We start from the raw sequence: 20,678 nt of genomic DNA, 5'->3' as shown, positions 1-20,678 counted from the left end.
GCAGTTGTTTGAGTTTCTCACTTGACAGATTTGTAGTAACCAGTAAATGTTTGACACCACTGGCAAGAAACAAAATATGGAGACTGGTAACACAATATGACTAAGTAAAGCAGTCTACCTGAATATTCCAAGACTTTCCTGTTTGCAATTTCTCACTTGGTTACAATAGTTATTTCCAACCTGTATTTGGAGGATGTTGATGCATAGTGTGAAATTAAAAGATAACTGCAGTGTTCTGTGGGAATGGACATGGCACAGTTATCCCTCAGACAAGATTTTAGTCTGCTTAAAGATGATGAGGAACAAGTGAGTCTCAAATGCAGAACAATCAAGAAGAGAAAAGCTCATGGCAGAGCTTGTAATAGTAAAGTGAGACTGAATGCATCTTATGCAAGTTGATTTGTTGTTGGGCTTTTGAGGTTTTTTCCCCCCACTGACTTGCTGGCTGTCCTCTGAGTACCACAGACAACATGGCCCTTGCTGTAGGGGTAATCCCACAGCATGGAAGGCACAGCAAGAAATCAAGTGTGGATATATTTGGAGATTCTGGAAGCTAGTAAATTGTCTGAAGGAAGGAGAGTGTGACATGGGGAGAAAAAATGAACAGAAGTGTGCCCTCCTGTATGCTAAGGGCAGCCCCACGTGTACTTCTGCCCAGCTCTTCCTTTTGCATTAATATCCCATAGGTCAATGTTTTTACTTGTGCAAGTGATTCAATTTCTTCATGGAACTTGGAATGGCTTGGAGTGTCAGCTTGTGCCATATGCTTTTCCCAACTGCACTGCTTAGTTGGTCGTCAGTGGTGAGTCTCAAGTGCATGATAGTAAAAAAAGCTGCCTTGTTTATTCAAATTATAGCTTCTAGATAGTACAGATGATAAATTTGTGTGTTCAAGCAAAAGCTGTTCTAGACAGCAGGCAAAAGACCAATTGCTTGTGAAAATTAGATTACAGTGAAAGTGTATATTCCCCACAGCTGTGGCCTCTTGCTAGAGAGATTTCTGTAACATAGGTCATTGAGTGATGGATTTTGTTCAGGTCTTGGCTGTTTTAATGAAAGTACTGCTATATCCTAAATTTGCATGTTCAGGTAGCAGAAAAGTCAGTGGCTAACACTACTGGGTTTTCTTTTTTTTTTCCTTTTTTTTTTTTTTCCTCACAGATGCAGCAATGATTATTTGGACTTTTGATGCAATTTCTAGTGCTTGAGCAATTAATTGACCTGTACCATTTGTCTGCAAACATTCTTTAGACCAGAGAAATACACAGCAAGCACTTGTCAGCTTCTGTGCTTCCTCCTTGTGTGCTTGAGGGCTGTATGTACTTTCATAGTAACCACACAGAGCAAGACCTCAAAGACCCCATGAGCTGCAGTCTACTACAATAGCTTCCCAGGCTGTAAGCACAGCCTGTGTTTCTTGTTGGTACGTGTGGCTGCAATAATCCCAAGCATTACTCTTTCCAGCTGATTCCTGTCACAAACATCCTTAGATTCTTCTCCCAGATAACTGGTAAAGAATACCTCTGTGGGACTTGCAAGGATCTACCAGTTAGACATACTTTAATCAGTTACTCATGTGTTCTGTAGGAATAAATCTTCTCTAAGGCTGCTGTATGTTAGGTTGGGTATTGGTTCTGGTTCAAGCCAAAGGTACACGCAGCACAGCAACAAAAAATGGTTGCATGGGCAGGAGTGTAAGATGAGTACATAAAATACTTCCTTCTTGTACTATTCTAGCTCATATCTCTTTCCAGGTCATGGAGAGGTGTTTTCCACTTGTTTAGTAACAGCACTTTTCAATTCCCACAAAGTGCTTTTTCAGTTTTTCCCTGCAAGTAGAGGAAGCAAGGAATAGAACGGTTCATTGACCTGCAACCGTATCGTATTTGCTTGGACTCTTATTCCTGCCTGGTCTCATTTTGATATACCTTCCTATATTGGACAATCCTGTCCAATCTGATTGTGTTATAGGTCTGGCATATTTGCCTTCTCATGATTTCTCCAGATTGCAGAGGCCAGGCTAATCTAAGGGATAAGTCTGGGAATCTATCCCAGATATTTCGTTTTATATTTTATATTAATGCCTTTCAGATCTACCTCTTTGGGATGCTGGGAACAGAAGTGTGTAGTGTTCAAAGTGGGGTAGAGCTATGCATTTACACAGTGGCACAAGGGTTTTTTTTCTTCCTTTCCCTATTTCTGACATATCTATTGCTTTTCTGACTGCTGCTGAGCAGTGAGCTGACTCATGAATAGAACTGAGCTGATCATAACCTCAAGATACCCCAGTGGTACAAGTTATCTCTGGTTAGCAATAGTTAGTGTAACTATAGATGTGGTTCATACTGGTATATAAAGGGGCAAATGAAACTCAGCATTGTGAAGTTTCCCTGGCAGTTCATCTGCAGCCGTACTTGGTACTATCCATAAGCTTTGCCACCAGTCTGCTTTCCTCCTTTTCAGGTAGTCTACAGTGAGCAGCACAAGTCACAGTGTAGGCTTATATGACATGACTTATAAAATAATGGTTGCACTATATCAATACAACCTTTGAGATTTTGACAAGCTTATTTGGTTTTTATTAAGAAGGAAGGTCATATTTTTTGTAAAGCCATGCTGATTGACATTAATTTAGTCTTCTATTTGAATCTTTACTGCTGATGGGTTTTCCAGTCTCCTAGGACTTAAATGTCAGAGTAGTGGAGCTCATATTGGAAGCTGAGAGCTTTTTAGTCAATCTTAGATCTTGTACAAGAAATTATATTTTGCAGAGGCTTGGTCTGAATGCTGCACTCTCCCACCATTGTTACTGTTAAAAGTTCATTGTCTCTAAAATATATTTTAATTTCTTTCAACTACAGAAAAGAAACATTTACTGAACATTTCTGGCTCTATTTGACCTGCAGAGCTTAGTTATAAAATGAGATAGCATTAAAACATCTGCTAAAGTTGGTAAAAGCAGTGTTTTTATACATGGTCTTACATGGTTTTGCTTTTGTGCTGAGACCACCTCTGGACATTACACATCCTCAGAGTTCTCTTTTCTTTTAAGAAGCTGAACAGAATTTTCCCCTCAATATTCAGCAGAGGAGCTAACAGAACCAGAGCAGCTGTGAAAAATAGATTCCTTCATAGGAATGATGCTTCCCATGAGTAGATGGAAGATGGGCCTCAAATCATGCATCTGATGCCAGTATACTGATGCTGCTTTGGCAGGCCAGGGAGTTGTCAGTCTTCATCTCAGTTTGCCTGTTGTATTTCAAACTGTTCCTTTGTTCCTACCAAGTATTTTGAGGTTCTCACTGTGACACCCAAAAGGCTATGCTGTGAAAATAAGAAACCAAAGCCCCGGTGAGCTGTTTTGAACTTCAGCTCAGCATAGGTCCAGCAAACACCAGTTTCTTTCTTTTGTGCTGTTCTGCCCGAACATTGTTACTGACTGAAGGTGGGGGGGAGCTAAAATTAATGTAAGTTTGGAAAGGTCTTTCCTGTGTTTTCTGCATTTTATCTCCACAGATAGTTAACTTCCCAATTTTGCAAGTTTCTTAGCTCAGAACTCCTAGAGTTGAAATCACCCCAATTGTGAATTAACTGGTTGCATTTCTAAAGTTAGAACTTGCCTTACTAAATTGTTACTCTTGCTTCTGAAACCAGATGCTGTGGTTAAATGTTGCTGGCAGTTCATGGAATTCAAAATGTTGAAATGCATGTGGAGGCAAAAAATAACTGGGTTTATCCTGGAACAATCTTCCTTATCCTTTGAGGACAGAGGAGGGAGTGCATTGAGCTGAGCCACTCCTGCTATGCTGCCTGTCATATAGAATATTCGAGGGGTCAAGATCTGTTTGAATGGACCTTGAGGGAAGATTAACCCTTGAATTTGATAGAAAAGGAAAATAATGATGAGATCTTTGGGAAAGGGTTGGGCCTTTCTTCAGGACACAATATAAAACAAGCATATTTTGTTTTTTTTTTTCCTTTAGTACTTTGTGTCTTGGTAGGTGTGATTGGTTTTTCCCTTGTTACCTTTTAAAATTTACCTTTTCTTTGTTACCTTTTAAAAAAGAAATGTTGAGCCTGGGCTGTGCTTAAGGTAGTAGCTTGGAAATAACTCAACAGTTTTGATTTCTCAGGCCTTTTTTAAATGGCTTTGGTGGAATACATTCTGAATTGATTTGAAACGGTGGAGTTTGCTCCAGTGATGTTGGTCCTCATATACAGAACTTTTTAGGATGGCCAAGTTGGATGACACCTAAATTTCTGATGGTTAAATAAAAAAGGAAAAAGATCTCTGAACAACACAAAAGGACAAGGACATATATTTCTTTCAGATGACCTGATCGCAGTGTTTCCTTCATATTTTTGTAAACTAAGGCCTGTTCTGGATTTTGTCTGCCTTCACTTTGACAGTAGCTAATGTGGAAATTGACAATGACAATGTTATGTGCCTTCAGGTAAGTGAATGGTTTGAGTTTGACTTAATCCTACTTCTTTGCCTCTGAAATTTTAGTGAGTACTAATGATTCTGTCGAAAAATCTGCAGTAGACAGATTTCTACAAAGAAAATTCTCCTGGGATCACTGTTATAAAGATGGCATTTGCTTGCATTTTTATTCCTATTTCATGGGGATGAATAATTCAAAGTAATTATTGATTTCCCTTCCTCCCCTCACCGCATCCCTATCCCCTGTTTGTTTTCCCTCTCTGGTTTCATCTGAGCTAGATCTTTGCAGGAAAGCATGTGCTGCAGTGCTGATCTTATCATACAGGAGAGCATAAACCCAGGAGGGAATAATGCTTGAAATGGATGTCCTGCTTGATCCATGTCTGAAGAATATTTGCATATTTCTCAAATTTTTCCTTTTTCTTAACTAAGCAGATTACAAGCAGAAAGTGTCTAGAAACCATGACATCCTAAACATGCGCACAATTTACTAGCATTAGTTTGGAGGGACTAACATTTTATCTCTTTAAATTTAAAATATGCCTGAAAGAGCAATATCTGTTCTGTAATAATAGCATATGGTTATTTCTGTGGTGTCTTTGCATTTAGTAGCAACTAGATCCTGTCACTGTTAGTTTTTTCTAGAATTTTCAGCTTGTCTTCAAACCTGGATTCATTTTGAGAGAAGCCTTCAAACAATGCCTGTTAAAACTGCCTGAACCTGACAGGTAATGGGTTCTACCGCCTCACAAAATGTGTCAGAGCTGTTTTGTATTGCTTACATAAAAATGTCTGCATGTCTACATCTTGGTTTCCAATTCTAAATGTTATACAAAAAAGTGAAGCACCTCTGGTGGTTTTATGAACCTGTGGTATGGGTTAATAAAAAATATACCTCTTTTTAGGCAAGTCACGTCTAGTCAATGTAACAGCCATGTAAACATGGAATTATATACAGAGTGTTGTCAACCTTCCCAAATGTATGTTGTCTTGGCAATTTTACTTGTGCCACTGCCAGTTCTAAATTCTACTCTACTCTCTCCACAGCCTTCCTTTTGGTTGCTCTTCCAGGCTTAGCTCCTGCCTGCCATTTGCAACATCTTCATTGTGATGCCTGATGCCTGTTGCCTCTCTCTTAAGATCCTGCTGTGATTTTTTTTGTCAGAGCTGTCCTACCAGCTCCTTGTCTGTAGAGCATTGCGGCATTTGCTACCCAAATATCAGGCAGGGCACCTGCTGTTATTGGTGCCTCTGGAATGACACTGCTCTCCATAAGGGTGTTAGCACTCTTTGCACCCCTGTTCAGGCCTTGAAGACAGAGTTAAAATAGCAGGTTCCCAGGAATCCATTTCTGGGGCAGCTGGTACATTTTCCAACAGGTTGCTGTCTGGTTCAGGGCAAGAATGGGATCTGAGGCAGTTAAGCATGTCTGGAAGGAGAAAATACCCTCTGCACAAAGAGAAATCTTGCACTAGGATTTGGCTCATGTAGCTCATATTGCCTTGGCTGCATTTCTTTCTTACTTTCAGTGACAGACCTGGCTTGTCCCTTCTCCTTTGCTCTCTGTGTCTGAAGGGCAATGTGGGAAGCTTTGTTGTGTTTAGGGGTGCCTTCACGTTGGCTGAGAAGTACAGCCAACTCCAGCGCTGGCAGAAGGCAGGATAGATGTATGCTGCTTCTTGGAAATGCTCTGGGAGAAGTCTTCTTTGAACTCAGTGTAATTAGGAAAACACTAGGGATTTATTCCAGTGTCACTAAGAAATCACTGGGATTTGATCCTGGTCCTCCTCCCTCTTCTGCCACCCTCTGGCTGCTAAGGAGTTGTGCTGCACTTGTACAGGAACACCCTGCCGTTCTCACTGTGCTCTGGTATTTGCCTCAGTCCCTCTTCTCCTATTCCTTCTGGCCTTTTAGTACTGCTTGTGTTTGCTCCAGTTTTACAGCCTTGATTTATAAACCTCTTTATCCTTTCCACGGAGAGTTCTAGACAGGTCATCTTCCGTTGTTTTCCCTAAAGGTTTGCAGTTGCTGAGTTAAATTAGGATCACCATTTTTAAAACCTTATTTTCTGGGGCAAGAAGGACTAGAATGTTGCCACTGAAAACTCACAGGGTTCATGAATTTGTTTAAAGTAGAAATTGGAAAAGAGGTTGGTAGCAGGTGCACACAGTCTCTCTGGGCCTGCATTAGGGATGCTATTACCACAACAGTAAAACCTTACTTGAAGAAGAAAATGATACAAAACTAAATGGAATGGATGACTTAGGATCCCCACCTTTAAACTTTTAAAATTCCACATTAGGGCTGTTAATTCTCAATATCTCAGATAATAAACACTTCTTGGGCCCTGAAGCATCAGAAAGATGAAAACATCATTCTCAAATTAAGGAAGAAAAGCCTAAATATGTAACTGTATTGTAATAGATAACAACAACAATACTAATAATAATAATATACAACTGTACCTGCAAAGCTACCTGAAAGAATAAAATACTTTAGGGATTAAAGATTACTTTAAACAGAACTATATTGACAATCAAAGGGTTGTCACTACATTTCAGAAGTGGTTATTTAAAAATAAGAAAACCTGACAAAAGTGGGAAACACCTTTTTGGTCAGAATTTAAGCTAACATACAGATTAAAAAGATACATATACCTGTAAATAAGAAAGGAGGTAGGAAGACTCATTGAACAGTTGCAGAGAAAGATACAGTATCAACAAAAATTAGTCCTTTAAATACATCCTAGTACAGCCTGTAGAAAAGAGTAAAAATTGCTGTAAAAATCACTGTAAAATTGCAGAAATTAAGATAGCCAAGAGGATTTTGGGAGTGATTTGTCAAGACTTGAACAAGTCATCGGTTCGTTTGTTTGATTGAAAGCAGATAGCGTGTGGAAGTCAGTAACTGGATAGTCTAAGCAAAGAAATCTTCCAAATGCAAACAAATCCTTGTGCTTCTTGGCAGTTTTTTCTGTCCTGTGTGCTGTGGTGAGAGCTTAATGCCTCTGCTCTTGGATGTGCTGTGATAGCCTTGTGCAGTGAGAGCTTGAAAGCTGGGATGCAGACTAATGGAGAGGTCAGTAGAACTCTGCATTTCACACAAAGGTGTGGAGAAATAAATATATTTTACTCAAAATAATATCTGGGCTATGTCTGGGTCAGGCCACAGTTATTCTTTGTTCCAAGGTTTTCAGAAGATAGTGTATTCTTGATTAGAATATATTTTCTTATTAAAGCCTTTGGCCTATAGTTTTTAAGAAAATCAAATGTTTTTGAGCTTGAGATGGTAGACAGCTTGGAGTTTTTGTTCAGAGAAGCATGACCTTTAAACTCATTGTAAGACTTATGCTTTAGCTGTAGTTCTTGATATCTCATACATCATAAAAACATACAGCCTTCATTTATATAAAACTCTTTTAAACATCATAGTAGAGAACAACATAGAGATATGACCATGGCATTTGAAAATAACAGAAAAACATTTCAAGAACTGACTTTTTATATTTATGCTGGCCTAGGGAAAGACCCTGTCTATAGCTTATTATTATTTATGATCCAGGATATTTCTGTCAGTGGAATACTTGCTAAGGTGTATAGTCATGAAATAAGTGTTCACATTTTTAACAGTCTAATTCCATGTTTAATTCCATATCCTAGTTAGAAAGGAACTACACCTAACATCACAGGAAGCTTTGTGGCCTTTTCAAAGCCATGAGGACAGGGAACAGCCTAAAGACAGGATCTTTGTTTCAAACCATAGTTGTCAGTTTGACAAAATGGAAAAAAGTGGTTTGAGTTTTTTTAGCATAAATAGGGAAAACCTCCCTGTCTCTTTTCTAATTCAATATGTAAAATAAATCTATCCTTGCATCAGAGAATAATAGTGTCTTTAACCTTTTATGTTTGAGTGGTCGTTGGAATTGAACCTCAATGAGCCTCATCTTAGTAGTGGCCCTGGTGCCTGGTCTGTGAGGTTCCATAACTGTCAGATGAATCTCCTGATCTCCTAAAGGACTGAAAAACTGGAAATTACCTTGATCATAGCTCTAGGTCTTCCTGCAGAAGCTCAGTGCCCTTTTTTTAGGAATTGGAAGAGCCTTGAAGATAGGTGAGTGCTTCCCATATTAGTTCCCTTTTGCTTTTGATGACTATTTTTAGGTTTATTGCTAAATGTTGTTAAAAGCTAAAAAGAAGAGATTATCTGCAGCTGCTGTCTGATCATATGAAGGCAGGGGGGCTACCTCAGAGAACATGTGTGCAGGAGGCTTCTTAGGCCACTTAAATAACAGGTGCATGGTAAAAGCAGAAGCTACTTTAAGAACCTCTTCAGTTTTGAGAAGTGTTTTGCTGGTCAAACAGTACACATATGCCAAGAACTGTGCTTTGTGAAAACCACCATACCTTATAAATTACTTTTGCTTAGTAAACATCCACTTGCAAAGTATAAAAATATGCATTCCAGTTTGCTGGGGTGTGAACATGTAACTAAGAGTGGAAAGTGAGAGGGAAACTAGAGACAGTAGATGCACCTACCTTCAGACATTAATTTCATAGAGATAGCTGTTTCTGATGTAAATTCTCAATAGCAACTGGAAGATACAAAATTTTTGTAACATAAAGAAATATTTTGAGGCAAAAGAGAAAAGAGCATGACATATTGTTGAAAAAATTGTTTCCTTGTAAAATAAGATCATGGATGGAAGATAACAAATTGGTCTGTTTATATATTAAAAAGGTTTTAATGCATTTAAGGATATCCAGCTTGTTCATGCTTTAAGTTGTACTTGCGTGAGTCTTAACAGGAAGGGATTTTGAAACAATTACTAATATCAGGAAATGTCCTGATTAGACAGTAAAATCTAATTTTGCTGCTTGAAATAGAATATATCAATATTTTTTAAAAATCAATGCAGAAGGAGATCATGCTACTCCAAATATCCTGCTAGGGGCTAAATTTGATCACTGTTGTAGGGGTGTAGAAAAGGAAAAGGCTTGTAGAGTTGTGTGTCATTGTATGAAATGGCCTGGGGTATATGCCCTTCCTGGGTGTGCAGTGGGAGCTGCCATTCTGGAGTGCTCTGAAAAATCTGCTGATGGCAATGCAGTTTCCAGTGTGGGTCAGTTCTAGAGCCAGACTGGGTAATCCCCTCCCTTCCCTCCTGCACCATTGGCACTGCTCTCTGAAGTGACAGACATATCTCAGTGTCGTGGGTTTATTGGAAAAGACCCCAAGAACTGCCTAAGGGATGAAATTGTCCCTGGGCTACCCATCTGGGACAGTTCTTACACTGAAGTGGATGATGTTAACTCAAATATTAAGAAGCCTAGCTTATATGAAGCAGTAATAGCAAATACATCCTCCTGCTTTGTCTTCAGCACTCCTACATAGCAGCACCTTTAAGGTAATATCCTTTGCTCACCTGATGCATCTTTAAACTTAAAAAGGGGACTGCACATTTGGTTTGCAGTCATCTGCATCCCCACCTGCTTACTTGGCTCTTTACTTCTGACTCCTTTTTCACTTTGACTATGCAAAACTCTTCAACTTGTGTTATACTGGTTATAGGGGGATGACTGGTACAATGGGTAGTGATAATGACCCCCTCTGTTTCAAAGAATGTCCATTGTAGTGCACAGGGGACCTATAGCGTGGAGCTATTTTCTTCATAGTTTGTCCTTTGAGAATATTTTAACCTTTGGTCTTTTCAAAATATGATGCAATGTTACCTGTCCAAAACATACAGAAATTTAAGATGTTTGATCCAGTGCATTGATTTTTCCTCAGGTTTACAGATATTTACCACTGATTGATGTCATCTGAAAGCTACAGAAAGGAAGGTTCTGATTTGGGTTTTTTTTAACTTTTAAAACTTAAAATTCTGTGATATTTTTATTTCTGAGCATTGCACCATGTCTGACAGTCTTTCTAAAATCACTGAGGGAGACCTGCTGTGGAGCTGACAGGACATCTCCAGCTTTCACAATTAATTCTGGAATCTAGAAGTAAGCCAGCATCATGTGTAAAGCAAGCAGGGCAGTGAGAGTGGTTTCAGTTTTTGCTGTGGGGGAAAAAAATCAAAAATATCACTATTGCCAACTAGCACACCATGAAGTAATCTGTACATTCCAATGCTGGACTGGGATGCCTGAGACCAGCAAAGCAGAAACAAGGAGGCACAATTATTTGCAAGTGCCTTGGAGCTGATGCTGATTATGAAACAAGTTGCAAGGTTCTCAGAAAACAATGTAAACATTTATCTGAAAATATGCTGGAAATAGATATTCAACCTCTGGAGACCTGGTATTCTTGCCACACTCATTTGCGTTCACTGTCTGTCCAGTGTGGTCCAAGCTCACCACTGGCCCATGTCCGTGCATGAGCAGCCAGGTGCTGGTGTGTGGTGTCGGGCACATCTGTCCCCCTAGCAGGGGTGGTTCGTGTCACTCGTTTTTAACTGGAGGAGCAGCTCTGCAGCTGGAGTCCGACGTGAGGTTCCAGTTTGAGACAATTAAGCTGAAGGAGCCCGAGGTGGGATGGAGAGCACCCTTCCGGGAGCCCGTGAGGAGAGAGAGGCCCGTGAGGCCTAAGAGTGATGTGAAAAGTGTTCAGCCAGCACCGGAACCCGCGTTGGTTGGGCTCTGACCTGTGTCGGGTATTTCGGAGCGCGGGCCGCGGTTTGACCCTTGTCGGGTGTTTCGCAGCGCGGGACAGGACCTCGGTGCGCGCCGTTGCCCGGAGATCGAGAGCCGGAGCCTCTCTGGGCCGGCCGCGGAGCACCGGAGCGGACAAGGCCGTCCGTGGGGGTGCCCGGGGCCGTCGCTGCGGGCGCTCCGCGGCGCGCAGAGGGTTAAAGCGCTGCGCTGGGGTGGGGCCGCGGCGGCGCCTCCCCGCCTCCGTGACACGGCAGCCGCTCGCCGCAGCCCGGGCCGTGCCGTGCTGTGCCGTGCCGTGCCGTGCCGGCGCATCCTCCGCGCTCAGCGCAGCCGATCGGCGTCGCTTCCCGGCCAGGATGGTAGGTGCATCTTCCTTCCCCACCGGCCTGGGGCGAGCAGCGAAAGGTGCCGGGGCAGTCGGGAGTGAGGAGCCCCGGTGTCGTGGAGGTTGCGGGATGGAGGCGGCGGCGCTTTGTTCGCGCTCGGATGCTGCTCGTTGCTTTGGAAGACGTTGGTCGGCCGGGGAGGACGGGCCCTTCTGGGGAGGTAACGGGGGATATCGGTGACGGCAAGCGGACCTGTCCAGGCTCTGCGCTCCTGTGCGCGGTCCCGGCGAGCTGCTGGGGCTGCGCAGCCCGGGCAGAGTCGCAGGTGAAGAAACGCACCTGCACGGAGCGCTCATAGCGGGTGCGGGTTTATTTCCTTGGAATTTGGGGGGTTGAGGGGGTTAGTAACAAGAGGGGAAGGTGACTGCGGATGGAGCTTGGGGTTTCTATGATCTGCGGACCTTCCCCCTTCTCAGCTGCTTGTGCTCGAGTATAGGAACAAAACCCAAATTCCCCAGCTGCTCAGCTGTTTGCTGCGCTCGTGTCCTTAGCTCAAACACAGAGAAGAATGTATGAAGATGGGTTTAGAGAAGAATCTGTAGAAAGTATTCTGCCTGTCAGGAACGTAAGGAGTCCTGCATCATTATGTTTTATCCTAGTATAGTCTTCTGACCCTGAAGATGGTGTGCTGCTGGAGAACGGAGGAGGTGGTACAAGGCATCTCACAGATGCTGGCTTTGGGCAAGGCTTGGTAAAAGACAGCATTAGCGTCTGTATCACCGTTCAGCTGATGCTGGAATGAGGCTAATACCAGGCAGGAGGGGGGAGGGTTGTTAAGGTGGACTGTCGTGCTATTGATTTGATGGAAGAGAGATACAAGGCCTGTCTTCTTTTGCAATTTTCTCTGTCCTTTGGTGCTGCACACCCGCATATGAGTAGCCTTGAAGTAGCTGAAGTCTGACTTCAAGCTTCACAACACTACATTCTTCCAGTACAGGAAACCAAAAAGCATCCAAATGCATCCAGTAGGTGGGAGAGGAAAAAGGGAAGGTTCCCCTAAAATGTGAGTGATGCAGCCTTTCTGTGGCAGCAGAGGGAGAAGATGTGGCCAGTCTTGGAGCTGATTTTCATCCTAGTAGGCTATAAGCAGGGACTTTGTGCTTAAGAAATGAGAATAACAAAATGCTTTCTTTTTCCAGTAGTAGTAGCAGTAGTCCTTTGTCATCCCTCACCTTGCTGGACTGCCCTTGTAACACAGAGGGATAAGGAGCCAGCTGTCTCTTTATCATTAGCTCTCCTGCATTACCAGTGGTACTGTGTGATGATGACACTGCTGCAGTCACAGACACATGAGGTTCTATTTTAATAGGGTATCTCTGGCATTCGTTAGTGTCGCCACCAGCAATCTTCTTGTTAAAAGTGTTAAATTATCTGTATGCTAGAGCTGAAATGTGTTGAAGTATTTCAAAATATGGCCTTTTATCTCCAGGGTTCAGAACTAGAGGAGCAAGAGCATGGTTTGGCACTTTGCACAGGCTTGGGTATGTGACCATGATTATCTGTCAGACACTGTTGTTTTGGCTAAGAGGGCAAAAGAGAACAAGCAAAACCTTGTAAATCAGGGAGGGAGCAATGAATAGAAGTCAGTAGAGATACCAACAAAAGCTTTCTTAATATAGAAGAGAGGGGGCTGCGAGTGATCAGACTGGGACTGCCAGTGATTAGGGAGGGGAAAAAGGAGGGAGCTGTAATCACTGTGTCATTGATCATACAGTGAGCTTGGAGGGGAGGAGCATGGCTGCTGCACACTCACGCACGCAGAGACACACGCACACACACACTGCGGCAAATTCTGCAGCTGGTGCCTGCTGGCTTGTGACTGCAGAAAAAACAAGCTCCAGTTTAAATTCTCTGATCTCAGAGACGAGGCTGTTTCTATTCCAAGTTGCTCTGGTTCCGCTGTGAAAAGCCCTGCAGGCTGGGCATTGTTCCAGAATGACAGGGATTCCTCTTTCTTCTAATGGGGTAGGGGCCCTTTTGCTGTGTCAGGTCAGTACCCTCTCTGTCTCCTTGATGGCTCCATACTGGTTGGCTGCATCCAGCCTCTGTTTCTGTCCTTACAATTTCTCCAGCAAGTAGTTACTGAGTTGGGACACATTTTTTTTCTCCCCTCCTTTCCTTTCCTGTGATCTGGCAAGGCCAGGCTGTGAGACCTTCTGTCCTACTCCCATTCTGCAGATAGAGAAATGTGTAGCTTCTTTCCTGACAAAACAATCTACCTCCTGTCATGTCCTTTTGCCACTCTTCCTCATTGTCTATCATGCTGGCATACCTGAGTCATATCTTCAGCAGGTGTGATGGTAAGTGGATGGTAGACTGGATCACAGGAGCATGGTGAGCAATTGCCAGCTTTTTGGTGAAAGCAAGGAAGCTGCATGTGTGTGAACAAGAGGTGCAATATGTCTCCAACGGGCATGGCTGGACACCAGGGGAAGCACAGAAGAGTAATTCTCCAGCATGAGTTTCTGTGGGATGTGGCTTGTGCTCTTTGTACATGGTCAGACACAGACCTTCCTAGGTAACCTCCGGGATGCATCTTGCAAAGGAACAAGAAACTCAGAAGCAGATAAAGATGCAGTAATACATTCTTGTGATAGGCATCTGAGTACAGAGATCTTGGTGGATGCTGGTTCTAGCAGAGCCCAGGGTGCTTGCGACAGGCATTATCACAGACTTTCCACTGCTCCTTGATGGGCAGAAGAGAGAGGCCTCCAGACCTTGAGAGGTGATGCTATGGGAGCAGTTCAGGTAGTCTGGTTAGTACACAGAGACCCGACAGTAGCAGCTAGTTTAAAACACGGTGAGTATCTTCCAGCCTGTTAGTTAGGCAAAAGTACCTGGGGAGGAAGGGCAGCTGATAGAGACCTTCCATCAGCCCAGAAACTATGTATGGAAGGAAGGAGAGCAAGCTATGTGTAAATGAATGCCTAAAATTTATTCTGGGGATAATTTACTGAGATGGAAAAAAGATTTCTTTTTCTTTCCCCCTCAAAAATCATGAACTTTCTGGACTCCAACACCAGCACAGTAGCTGTTGACATGAAAGATTAGAGAAAGTATTGAGCTAGTTTGGTTCTAACTTCTTAGTTTGTATTATTTTTTTCTCCATTCCCTTAGAAGTGCTTGGGTGCACAGTATGAATTCCTCTTACAAATGCACCTTCTGTATTTGCTGTAAACACTTTCCTTCTAAAATATTGAAAATGTTTCAATTAAACATTGGAATTAACAAGCTTCTACCAGTTTTTTGCAAGTTGGTGGAACAAGCAAGTGATCAGAGTCAGTGCCTTCATGGGAGCAGTGCGCATCTGTTTGTCCTGCACTCCCCGCTCGCATGCCAGCTGTCAGCACGTGGCTGTCTCTGAGCATGCTGCCACTTGCACAGTTGGTAGTTTTGGCTCACAAGTGGAGCTGAAAGTATGGCAGTGGACAGCAGGGAATGTGGAGGAAGCTGGGATTATGGTGGTGGAACAGAGCAGGGTGGACACACAAAAAGCAGTCTTCATTAGTTCATGCTTTGCTGTGCCTAAGCTCTGTGGCTTGTTTTTACCTTTCCTTCACACTAAAGAAATGGAGATAAATTTCTACATGTGGTGACTTCAGATCAGTTTTCTTCCTCTCATAGCTTCCTCTCCAGGATCTCAAAAGTTAGTATTGATGGCACAGTTAGTTATGTATCCAGCTCTTCAGGAAGTTTCTGTCCTTCTTTATTCACAGATGAACATGCTTTATTCACAGATGAACATGAGCACTAATCTCCTTGGCCAGCAGGTTCTTAGTTCTCCTGAGACAGCCCTTGAAGTCTTGCTTGACCGATTTCTCAAATGCATAGAATATTACAGGGTTGACTTGGTTTTTTGGTTTTATTTTTTAATGAGGAATACAATTTTGATTAATTTCTGCTTTTCTGAAAAGCAGCATTATCTCAATAGCAGTATTTGGAAAGATATTAGTGAGCCCTTTCTTTCTTTGCTTTCGAAAGTAAAGGCTTGAATATTTCCTCCAAGAAGTTGAAGGCTGAGGATCACCAGCTGAAGGAGACCTGCAAATCACAGAGGGGCAGGATTCAATATGCATGTCCGTTATCAATACATAGCTACTGAATAACATTTCAGTAGCTACAAAGCTACTGAATAACATTTGTCTCTCTTTGCACGTGTTACTGTCACTCATGTACCATCTTGCGAGGCACTGAAGTCTTTGGCAATGTGCTAGAACCTACCTCGGAGCTGTAAAAGTTCAGTGCTGTTTTTCACAACGGGCTATCGCTACAAAGTGTGTTTAAAAAGCATGGCAGCATAATTGGCTTCCTCTATTGACTTTCAAGTTGAGAAATTCAGTTAATTGCTTTTGTACTTTGCTTCTCTTTTGTTTCACTGATGTCATCTGTCCATTCTCTATTAAGCTTCAGTGTCAAAATTTTAAGTAATTGAAGAGAAAAACTAGAAGGAAAAGGCCATTAGTAGCTCCCTGTTGAAAATTGTCTGAGGAATGTCGGTCTGTCATCAGGCACTCCAGATGTTCTTAGAAGAGAAATGGGCAAGAAGCCAGTGATTTTTCTTCTGGGTGATTAGATTTATGTTCTGAAAAGCTTGCTAAAAATGGATTAAGAGGGGTAAGTTAAGTTGCAGTACTTAGACAGAAATGCAGACCCTACCCAAGCCATGTAAGAAGTCAATGGCCTACCATCAAAAATTACTCCTTTGCACAAGGGTAAAGCATTGGATAGGGTGGCTCTCTGCACCTTTGACGCACGTAGCATCTTTCTGAAGAATCAGCTTGCAGGCTGAAAGGTATAATATGTGCTTTGGCCCAGTTCTTGGTTGCTAGATGTATGTGTGAGTTTCATTTGTTACGGCTTTTCTTTCTTGCTGTTGGTCCACGCTCAAAGGCAAAGAGCACTGCTAAGGAAGAGGGAGGCATGGGAGCAGGAAAGGCTTCCATGCCCGCATGGATGTGAGGGAACTGAACAAGTAAGAGGCCCTGAGAGAAGCATTTGTGGTGATGGAAGCCTCTCCTGGTCCTTTTTATTCTCCCTGGTTAGTAAGTTCAGTTCCTGATTCCACTGTGTAATCTGCAAGCTGAAAGGGACCTGTCTAGATGGGGTGGCATTGGGAAGCAGGGGCTCCTGAGATGGAATAAGACTTAAGTGAGCTTGTTTCAAGCAGACTGGTGAGAGGCAGTGGCTGAGAGGACATAACAAGGGGAAGATGGCCTGGACTACTCTGCTAGAAACCTCCTTGGCTGCTTGCAAAGCCCTCTCCCTTCACTTCTAAATGGACAGGCCCTGTGTTTGCTGGCAGAATGGAGAGGAGGCCTTGAAGTTCTCAACTTTGAAATAACTTTTTGTATCATATTCATTATTGTTGTACTCCACCACAAATCAAATCCCAGGAACACAGACCACGCAGAGGATCTATCAAGGGTCAACTAGATCCAGGAGTGCAAAGTCAAGATACAACAAAGAAAGCTGTTGGCAGAGGAGAGCTGCTTTTTCTCAAGGGCTAGCAGAATGCAATCCTGTGCTTCACCAACCACCTCAGCCACTCAGAGTTCACAGCTGGTTTAATATCTGTATCTTCATGAGGGCTGACATTCAGCAGGTCATCCTAAAAACAAGCAAGGGAGAGAAGAAAAGCTACTTGGAATGAGACTGTTAATAGTATGCAATAGGAATGAGGTTTAAAGAGTTCAAACAGTTGCTGTAAGTCAGAGGCAGGACTCTCTTACAAAAATTTGGTGTCTCAATAAGCAAACAGGAGGAAATCTCAGAGTTATTTTCCTGTGTGTGCAGTCATCCCCTCTTTTATACAATTAAGTTCTCCCTACCTCAGGCAGTTTATTTGTCATATTGATCAGTTGAAGGAAAAAAAAAAAAAAGAGAACTAGAACAGATCATCATGAACTGCTGTGCCTCCAAGTCAGTCAGAGTCAGTATTACCCAGATACTTCTCAACTAAGAGAAACATGCAGTTTTCTTCAGTCTGTGCTATGTTGCTGTTGTAAGAGCATGTGTTCTGGGAGGCATATTCTTGTAAAAATTAAGAGATAATAAGCTGTCTAACTCCATGACTTACAGTAGTCTTCATCTCTGGAACATGGAACAGGGTATCTGCCTCAGTGCCAATGGGAGTGGTTTTATGGAACTTCTGTTTCAGGGACTGGCAGCAACTCCTAGCTGAAGTCCAACTGACACAGGAATGGGAAACATTAATTTGGTTTCCAAAGGGATCAGCTGTAATAAGTCTGTCAGGGCTTGGTGGAGTGAGGACACCAGATTAGAGGGTGTCTTAAGTTGTGTTCAGGTTTTCTTTTGTGGATTTAGCTGGAGACATTTAAGAAGTCACAGCTTCAGCTCCTCACAGCTGGAGGCCATGTCTCTGTGCAGGGCTTCATTCCTGATTTATGTGAATGCCACACACTGTTCCTCAGCAGAAGGATACAAGGCCTACATGAGTCAGCAAAGCTGCTGCAGGGAACAGAATATTTTTGTGGCCAATCTAGCAGCTGGCAAACTAGGTAGAAGTGCTCACCTTATCAATTAATCTCAGTGGTGGTATAACTTCAGTTGCAAGGCAGTAAAAATATGAGAAATTATTTCCAAAGTGAGTACCTGCATCTTCAATTAGTGGTTCTAAAATGGCTAAGCTATCAAATTGCTCCTTAGCATAAGAGCGAGACAGTATGTGCAATTAGGGAGCAAAGAGATGGTTGCTATGGTTGACATGGTATAGAAATAGAGGTTGCCTGGGAGAGGAGCTCTGGCATGAAAATACCACAGGGAGGAGGGAAGATGGGAAGCACAGGCAAGTGGTTAGCAGAAATATCTCCTGGGATGTGGCAAGTGCCCACAACCTCCCACACCTTAAGAAATATTTCATTTCCTTCTCTTGCCCTGCTGCTGGTTCACCTTTGTAGTAAATGCCCAGGAGGCAGTCAGTCATTTCACAGAGCCTGCTCTTACCTTAAAGCATGAACAATTCTCCTGGCTTGCAGTAACGGTACGGTAAGGTGAGTTATGAAATATCTCCAGCATTATACATAAAAGGAAACCTGAGAACACTTTCAGATTCTCAGCCCTCTTCATCCTGACAGATTCACCAATGTTTCTAGAAACCAGATTTTGTTCTCCTTCACTGCTGCCCGGTCCTCCCAGAGATATTCTTCTTTCTACTGGCTGTGTTTTTCCTTTCTCTGTCCATCCTAGTATGGTTCTCAATTAATTTCACTTTTTCACTCTGTTCCTGTTGAGAATCTTTGTTTCATTTGTGGAGCTGTCTTGCTGACGCTGTCTCCTTTCTTTAGCTTCTTAAACTAAGTTCTCTGATTGCAGAGTTCTGCAGCTTTTAAGGCTTTTGCTCTGTCTCTGAGCTGTTCTGAAGTTTGTGCCTTTTCTGTCCCAAATCAGATCCCCTCTTCTTTTGTGGTGTTAGTACCTCACAGCTCCCCTTACACTGAGAGAGCTGGAATGCGGCAGTGTTTTGTGGAAGTGTATCTGTGACTGGTCGTCCTGTTTGTCCTCCTGAAGACAACTGGGCGGGTGTTCTGGTTGGAAGCTTGAGATAAAGCCCTCAGAGGAGCACAGAATGCGTCACCGGCTCTGCTCTGGCTCCCCTGATGCTCCTGCACATGCTGTGTGCTTCTCTGCTCAGCCCTCTGTGCTGCACTGCCAAGCTCCCTGTCAGGGCAGGGTGTAACAGCACAGAACAACACAGCAGGAGACCCTTAGTGGATGTGTGGTCATAGTGTAGAGAGGGTGCTCCTCTACCTTCTACTCAGCTTCAATATAACTGGAATATGAGCAGTAGTGGTCAATATACCACGTGTACCCCAAATTCCCCTCAGTCTGCAGCTGGCATATTAGCTAAAGCCAAAGCCAGTATCTGGAGATTTGCCCTTGTTAACAGGCATAAGTTGGTGTGGGTGTGCTTTCAGTCCGAATAGAATGCTTTGCTTCATGAAGATGTTTGAATTATCTTCCTTCTCTCTGCACACTGCTTTGTGCTTTCCTGTGCTTTGTCTATTCAGTTCCTCCTGATAAGGCATGTCTCCTATTGCAAATCCACAGGACTTTATTTCAGTAGTGCTGTGGTTTTTTTTTACTGTGTGACTTGGTATCTCAATGTGAAAAATCATCAAACACTATTTTGAAATTTTCATAAAAAATAAAAACTCATAGTAATATCTTCCTGCTTAAAAACCATTGACTTCCCCTTCTTTTCTAGGTGCAGTTTAAAATCCCTCATTTAATGCCCTGGTTGAATCTGTGGCCTGTTCAGTGATGGTTTCCACTGCTCCACAGGCAGCACGTGGCTCTGCCCTGGCCCTCTTTGACAGGGGCTCAGCACTTTACTGCAGTTTCTTGCCTCCCAATTTTAAGATGATTTTCATATTTCTGTTAAAAATATGTTTCCCTTTGCTGGTACACAATGAATTTCTCTGAGAAAATCACTAAAGATCCCCTTTAAGGGGATAGATTTTTTTATTTAGCCATTGACAAATAAATATTTCTCTGTTTCTGCAGCGTGTTTGAAGACCTAAAAATAGAAAGTGTATGAAATAAATCTTTACAGTAGACTTTTTTCAGACTATGAGAGGCAGAGCACTTGCTGCTGGACCACAAAGCACTATCTGAAGCCAGTTTCTCATCTTTCTCAGATGCTGAATCACACTAGCAAGCTAAAATTACAGCACTTTCCCAATAATCTTACAAAAATAAGTAGCTACTGCAGCTATCACATGTTGTGTCAGGAGGGAAGGAGGCAGTGAGACAGCCCTTTTGCTGTGATCCCTAGTGATCTGCCCAAGCCCTTTGTTCTGCTCATCTCTGGAAAAGCAACAAAAGCTGGATGTGCCCAGGATTTCTGGGACCGCTGCATTGCCTCAGGCTCTGGAAGGCAGTGGCCAGGCACCAGTGTGCACAGCAGCCACCCACCTAGGACTCAGAATGTCTCTTAGCCTTTGCTGGGGGGTTTCTGCCAAGTTCTACCTGCATCCCTCACCTGGTGTCTGTCTCCTTACCTTGCCTGAGAGTCTCCTCTCATCTGGCAAAACACTGCCATTAAATGGCAAGGAGGAACAGAGTGGGACTTGTCCTGTCATTGTGATAAACACATCCAGGTATATTCCTGGGGTGTGAGAAACTGTGTTTGAGTTCCTGAGCTGGAACCATCTCATGAGGACCTGAATGGTG

At 42.9% G+C, this 20,678-nt stretch overlaps 1 protein-coding gene and 1 long non-coding RNA gene across 2 annotated transcripts in view; both read left to right on the top strand.

Annotated features, from left to right (window-relative positions):
• Positions 1–20,678, top strand: part of MAP1A (microtubule associated protein 1A) — a 50,658-nt gene that overhangs the window by 7,807 nt on the left and 22,173 nt on the right.
• LOC118690796 (uncharacterized) lies at positions 746–10,346 on the top strand. Its single transcript, XR_004980901.2, has 4 exons — positions 746–802; positions 4,332–4,454; positions 5,080–5,172; positions 5,492–10,346. It is a non-coding gene; the product is annotated as an uncharacterized LOC118690796 (long non-coding RNA).

This window comes from Molothrus ater, chromosome 13, assembly GCF_012460135.2.
Source record: "Molothrus ater isolate BHLD 08-10-18 breed brown headed cowbird chromosome 13, BPBGC_Mater_1.1, whole genome shotgun sequence".
In the NCBI taxonomy this organism is placed as follows: domain Eukaryota; kingdom Metazoa; phylum Chordata; class Aves; order Passeriformes; family Icteridae; genus Molothrus; species Molothrus ater.
The sequence above is the reverse complement of the archived record's forward strand: the minus strand, read 5'-3'. Positions and strand labels throughout refer to the sequence as shown.